A 7,322-nucleotide genomic window follows, 5' to 3' on the forward strand; every position below is an offset into this window, starting at 1 on the left:
AAAGAAAACCAGATGTAAATATGCATTAATTTATTTGAGGCATTTCGATTTACACAACAGTATTAAGCAACAGGTAACAACGTTGAATTTCCTGTAACTATAGAGAACATTTTAAACACAAGTGAACACTATTTGCTTTTTATATCTCTGAATCCATACCTGTAAATTATTATAGAAGCAACATTAATAGTGATCACATTCATCAAACTACTAATGACAACACTTTCAAATATGACAGCTTGTTTTTATGTTGCATACTAATCAAAGAAAAAAGTCAATTACAAAAACAAATCAAATGATATTAAAATGTTCCGTGTATAAAGGCTAAATAATAGAATAGTTTGTTTACAACCGATTAAATAATTACAACTGATTAAAGAAATACAGAACTATGTTTGTGACTTATAGTGTTCTCTTTTTAAGACTTTATTTATTATTTATCTTCACTGTCTCAAGTAAGCAGTGATGCTCAATTCAACCAAATAACTGTTAGCAATATACTACAAAACATTGAGATATTCTAAATCATCACAAATTATATATTTTTTTAATTAAAAATGACACCAGATTTGTGTTTTTTACTTATTTCATTCATCAAAATGATAAATATATATAATGTCTGTGATAAGCTGCGCCGGCGCCTTCAGCACCCCCACCCCCACCACAGGACCTTGTTGAAACACATACATCGAGCTGAAAGGACCGCCCACACCAAGATCGCGTCAACATTCGCATACAACAGACAATACTTTTCCTGCACGATTCTACGTACCAGTGTAAAACAGCACTTCTACCTGAGACAAACGGGATTAAACTATTGTTCCTGTTACTGGATTCTTCGGAGCCATCTCTACGACTTCTACAATTACCAAGAGTTATTTTTTATAACGGTATGTGGTTTTGTGTTTTTTTAAACAATCATTTAAAGTTAGCTTTTTAATGTTACATTAAAGATGTTTTCCCTTTTAACAGCAGAAAAAAACCTAAACTAAAATACTGACCACAGATTAAGAAATTATTCCAAATAATACAATATTTTTTATATATAGCCTATTTTTACTCTCACAATATAAACAAAATATATTGTGCTTTTCATAAATAAATACAACTCATTCACTTTCTGTGAAGCAGCGCGTGCAAAAATTACAACAAACTCAGCAAATGGACTAGTTGCACGTGGCCGCCATTTTGTGCACGGAGCGAATAGCCAGGGGTGCGTTTCCCTAAAGCATCGTTAGTCAACTATGGTCGCAAGTTCCGTCGTTATCAGCATAGTTTAACGATTTGGTGTTTCTCGAAACCATCGTTCAAACGAACGTTCGCAAACAGCATCGCAAACTTGTGTGGTTGGAACGACAGCTCTCGAGCCGTGGTTAGAAGCATATTTCTAGTTTATGCTACGCACCCCTGGCTATTCGCTCCGTGCACAAAATGGCGGCCACGTGCAACTAGTCCATTTGCTGAGTTTATGTTGTAATTTTTGCACGCGCTGCTTCACAGAAAGTGAATGAGTTGTATTTACATGAGATGTAGCAGCTAGACTGAATAAATCCTTATCTTTAGCAAAATAAGCAAGCTGACATTCAGTACAACCCGTGTTATTTATTTAGAATACATACAAATGTAATTTACGTCTTTTAGTTTGTCAAGAGATTTAAAACACCGTTTTTGAAGACTGCGCATGTGCGAACGTGCTCTAGCTACTATGTAAGAGCCAAATATTGAGTCTGGTAATAAAGCAAAATAAATAAGAAAAATTAGAAATGGTCTTCAGATGCCATGTCTGTAACTTATATGACAAAATCTAGCATTAGTTTGATCTCAAACCGATTAATTAAAATAATGTATTAGCAGGGCTCTCAAGTTTTGAAGACAAGCTAGAGTGACACATGGGGTTTCATTAACAAAATTATTATTAGTGTTTTTGTGTTTATTATTGTTTATATATTAGTGTTATTATTATTGGTGTTTCATTAATAATAATATTATTAGTGTTTTTGTTGTTATTATTAATGCTCAGACTTGCAGAAGATAATATTTGACACATGGCACTGACAATTCAACCAAATACAAACTATGCTTTTTACCTGACATATTTGAAAGACAGATGCAATGATTAATGCATCCATGGCCAGGATATAATTATAAAATATGACATGATTTTAAAAGTGACTTATAACATTGACTATGCAATACACTTTAATTTATTTAGTGCTAATAAAATGATTAAGCCTATTTGGAGAGAGAGATGTTTATAATGTAACAATATGTCAGTCATCGTGTGATAGACTACTTGTTCTGAGCAGGTGTTGTCAGTGAACAGGCTGTAAAACTGTTGGCTCAGTTACAGTAACTCCTGAAAAACTGATGGTAATTATCTGAGAAACATTTTCTAACAGCAGTCAAGTTGTCATTGTTTGTGTCAAACAAGTTGTGAATTTGTTGTAACATTAAAACAGGAGATCATGACGAGATCCAGTGTTTTCCTCTGTGTCTGTGGGTGAACGAAACTTTCGGAAGATCGCGTGAACAATTCATTTTTTCCCCATTGGTTGTTACGTTAAATCTTACCCAGATACAATAGTGCTATTTTCTGATAGGCTATTGTGTAGCCCCTTTCTTTTTTTTTTTATTGGCTGTTAAGTGGCAGGCTCAACTAAGAACTCCAGGGGAGACGCGTCGCGGCGACACGCTTGTTTCCTGCCGGCTCCATAGATAGTGACAGCGGCACGGCCAGATAAGTTTTGGGCGCTGCGGCATATTAAATATATTATAAAGTTTTTCCGCGTGAGAAATACAATGTGTGGCGGGAGTGCATGACAAAAGACTGAAATGAGTGACTGTCACGCTCAATGCGTGATACTTGAGAGCCCTGTATTAGTCCACCACGTGCGAGACGTCATAAACCAGCGTGGTTGAACGATAGGCTACTTTGCGACAAACGGTTTCGGGAAACAGTCGTGACGAGCTAGTTGATTTCTCCAACGATGCATCGTACTATGGTAGTGAGCTATATAGTTGTACGGGAAACGCACCCAAGTTTTCTTCATTCATTTTGTTGATCTGCTCATTTAAGTAAAACATTTCGCGTCACTGCCTGATTGATTCTTTAAGTTTTATTCTGTTGTGCTCCGTTGATGCGTAATTATTGCGTGAATCCTAATATTAAGTTGTTTTTCTTTTCATATTTGCATGCAAATCTAAACGCTTTGAAAATTTTGCCATTTTCATTGGGCCACACACACTATTCCATATTAATTTAACTGATATCTAATTTAACTATCTTGCCTAATGTTTAACAGGAGACATTGTTGGTCAGGAAAAAAACAACATCATGTGATAGCCTATTTATATTTCAAGTGTTTTATTTAGGCCTACTCGTTTGTTCATCATTTATTTTTATATCTTAAAAAAATATCCAGTTTTCGTTTTGAGAATTTATAGGCTATTTTCGTTTATTCCTTATTTTTGTCTCTATAGTTATAGACCTACATTTAGCTACTTCTGCTACTACTTGCTATCTGTTTATTTATTCATTCATCTGTTTATAATATAGGCTATATAAAGTTTTACTTAAACTTTATAAACTTAATTACAATCTTCTGGCAAGGTTATTAGTGTCCAATAGGTTTAATGCCAGCTCCTAAGCACATAGATGCTATTATAATGTTGTATTATTATGGTTACATATTGTAGAACTTTAAAATGTACAACAATGATAGTATTAAATAAACAGAGCAATTCCAATAGTGTCCTCGCACCATCGGTGCTCGGGCCCTAATTATTTGTGAACATTGAAACTCAAAACGTTTTCTAGATCTCCTCCCCATGTAAGCTATATGAAAAAGTTGGTCAACAGTTAAGCAGCATCATTGTCAGATAAAAAAGGAAAAGACATCCCTATTTTGGAGTGTCATTTCTCTTTCAAATGTTTTATGTATTAGACTTTTTTTATAATTTCTACTCTTTAGAAAATCCCAAGGTTCAGAAAATTATTTCTTTCAAAATAATATTTTATTTGCAATTGTGTGTACACAAAAGTCTGTAAAATGACAAACAATATTAACAACTGAACTTAACAGCTCTTGCCAAGTTTTTAATTTTACCCCAAAACTTAGTACAGAAATAAAATTATGAAATATTATTAGAAGTAAATTTTTCCTCTACATTTCTATATTTTAAAATGTATTCCTCTAATGCCAAACCTGAATTTTCAACATTGTTACTCCAGCCTTCACTGTCACATGATCATTAAAAAAATATTTTCAAATGATAATTAGCTTTTCTTTCCATGTTGAAAAAGATGCGCTACTTCATATATTTGTGTAAAGTTACTCTTCTTCTCTGTGTTTTTGTAAATAGAAATTTCAAATGAACATCATGTATTTGAGAAAAACTTTTGTAATAATATAAACGTCTTAACGGGTCATTTTAAACATTTAAATATATTTAGGGCCCAAGCCTTGAAAAGGCGAAGGCCCTATTGTTTTCCTTCGGATTATTATTTATTATTATTATTATTCTTCTTTATTATTATTATTTTACTACCTTTTGGGCACTTTTGGGGGCCTTAACGTGCTCAAAAACTCTTGAAACTTTGCACAAATGTCAGAACCCGCGGCCATTAGGGCCCGACTGAAGCTGGGACCCGGGCGTGGCAGGGGGGCTCGACAGCGCCCCCTGGAATGGGATTCAAACACTTGTCCGTATATCAAACACGCTTGCATGTAATAATATGAAACTCGGTACACATTTAGATATCATCGGGCCGGACAACTTTCGTGCTCTAAGTTTTACGCCAGCCCAACAGGAAGTCGGCTATTATGGGTTGTATGGAAACACATGTTCTGGCATTTGAAACACTTCTCCAAGAGAATTCATCCGATGACCACGAAACTCGGTGTGCATGAAGCCAAGATATGGAGGATGATAAATTGCGAGGGGATTTTTGATATCTCGAACGGTTTGGCCGTGGTGAGGAAACAAATTAATGGCGAATATTGTAAACAGGAAGTGTGTTATAACATCCTCATACATAAATTGATCTTGATGAAACTTCAGCAGTGTGTTCGCTGTAAGAGGCCGATCACATGGATGTGACTATTGTGAGTCAAAGTTATAGCGCCACCAACTGGCAGCAGGAAGTGTGTCACTTTCAAAATGTCACTTTCGCCACCTTTAGTCAAAAATGGGGTATTAGTTTTACCTACAGTAACAAAAATCGGTATTTATATTTATCTCCCTGAGCCGGACAACTTTCTAATTTACAGTCATTAGCTCCGACCAACAGGAAGTCAGATATTTTGGTTTGAATGTGATTTGATGGGAATTTTGCCAGTCTCTCTCAGTGTCTGTGTGTGTGAGAGAGGAGGGGGGCTTTATTTTAACCCTTTCTCTGCTGTGTGGGACTTCTCGGGCACTTTTGGGGCCCTTAACGTGCTCGAAAACTCTTGAAACTTTGCACACAGGTCAGAACCTGCGGCCAACAGGGCCGGGCTGAAGCTGGTACCCGGGCGTGGCAGGGGGGCTCAACAGCGCCCCCTTTAACGGGGTCTGAAAACTTGGTCCATATATCAAACTGAATATTGCATGAATTAGTATGAAACTCGGTACACATATAGATCTCATCGGGCCGAACAACTTTCGTGCTCTAAGTTTTACGCCAGCCCAACAGGAAGTCGGCTATTATGGGTTGTATGAAAACGCACGCCCCTGGAATTTGATATACTCCTCCAAGAAATTTAATTTGATCTTCACCAAACTCGGTCAGCATGAAGTCAAGACATTGAGGATGCTAAATTGCGGACGGCTTTTTGATATCTCGAACGGTTTGGCCGTGGCGAGGAAACAAATTTATGGCGAGAAAAGAGAAACACGATGTGTTATAACGTCTTCATACATTAATTGATCTTGATGAAACTTCAGCATTGTGCTCGCTGTAAGAGGCCCATCACATGGATGTAACTAATGTGAGTCAAAGTTATAGCGCCACCAACTGTGACTAAAGTGGTGGGGTTATTTTTACCTACAGTCACAAAACTCGGTCTGTATATTGTGCTTATCGATCCGGACAACTTTCTCATTTACAGTCATTAGCTCCGACCAACAGGAAGTCAGATATTTTGGTTTGAATGTGGTTTTGTCTCTCTCTGACAGAGTTCCCCCTGCCATTCTCTCTCTGTGTGTGTGTGTGTGTGTGTGTGTGTGGGGGGGGAGGGAGGGAGGGAGGGCACACTCACAGACAGCCCCCCCTTTTCTGTGTGTGTTTGGAGGGGAGCAGAAAGACTCACACTGATACAAGCTCTAAAGCAGACTTCTTCTCGACAGTCAAAGCGGGGTTACGTTATTTCCTGTCGTGCACAGGAACCCGAAAGGCAACGGGGTGGCGGCTTTTTATATATATATATATATATATATATATATATATATTTAGGGCCCGAGCACCGATGGTGCGAGGACACTATTGGAATTGCTCTGTTTATTATTAGGGCCCGAGCACCGATGGTGCGAGGACACTATTGGAATTGCTCTGTTTATTAGGGCCCGAGCACCGATGGTGTGAGGACCCTCTTGGAATTGCTCTGTTTATTATTATTATTATTATTATTATTATTATTATTATTATTATTCTTCTCCGCATTTAATCGCATTTTTGAGGGCCTAAACATGCACGAAAACTCACGAAAATTTGCACACGCGTCAGAACCGGCGAAAATTGACATCTGATATGCGTTTCAGAATTGGGCGGGGCAAAATGGCTCGATAGCGCCACCTATAAATGTTCAACGGAGTGCGCCTCCCGCTACGTTTCACGTACGTGTACGAAATTCGGTACATACATGTAATGACCCAATACCTACAAAAAAGTCTCTTGGAGCATAGCCTTAAACACAACAGGAAGTCAGCCATTTTGAACTTCCTCTCTGATTTTTGTGCAGTTTTTGCCATTTTCAGGCCTCGTACTTTAACGAACTCCTCCTACAGTTTTAATCTGATCATCTTCAAATTTGGTGAGTGTAATCTTAAGGCCTTTGCGACGTTAAATTGCGAAGATCTTGAGTTTTCGTCGAAGGGCGTGTCCTCGGCGGCCTGACAAATTTTGATGTTTCGCCATGAAACAGGAAGTTGCTGTAACTCAGGCATTGAATGTCCAATCTGCCCCAAACTTCACACGTTTGATAAGAGTTCTGTCCTGAACACATGACCATGCTCAAATTCAGTTACAGTCATAGCGCCACCTGCTGGCAACAGGAAGTGACATGTTTAACACTGTTTTGGACTCCTAATAATTTATAAAAGATTGCCAGCAAGTGCTAAACTTG

Source organism: Phoxinus phoxinus, assembly GCF_949152265.1.
Source record: "Phoxinus phoxinus genome assembly, chromosome: 8".
Taxonomy (NCBI): Eukaryota; Metazoa; Chordata; class Actinopteri; order Cypriniformes; family Leuciscidae; genus Phoxinus; species Phoxinus phoxinus.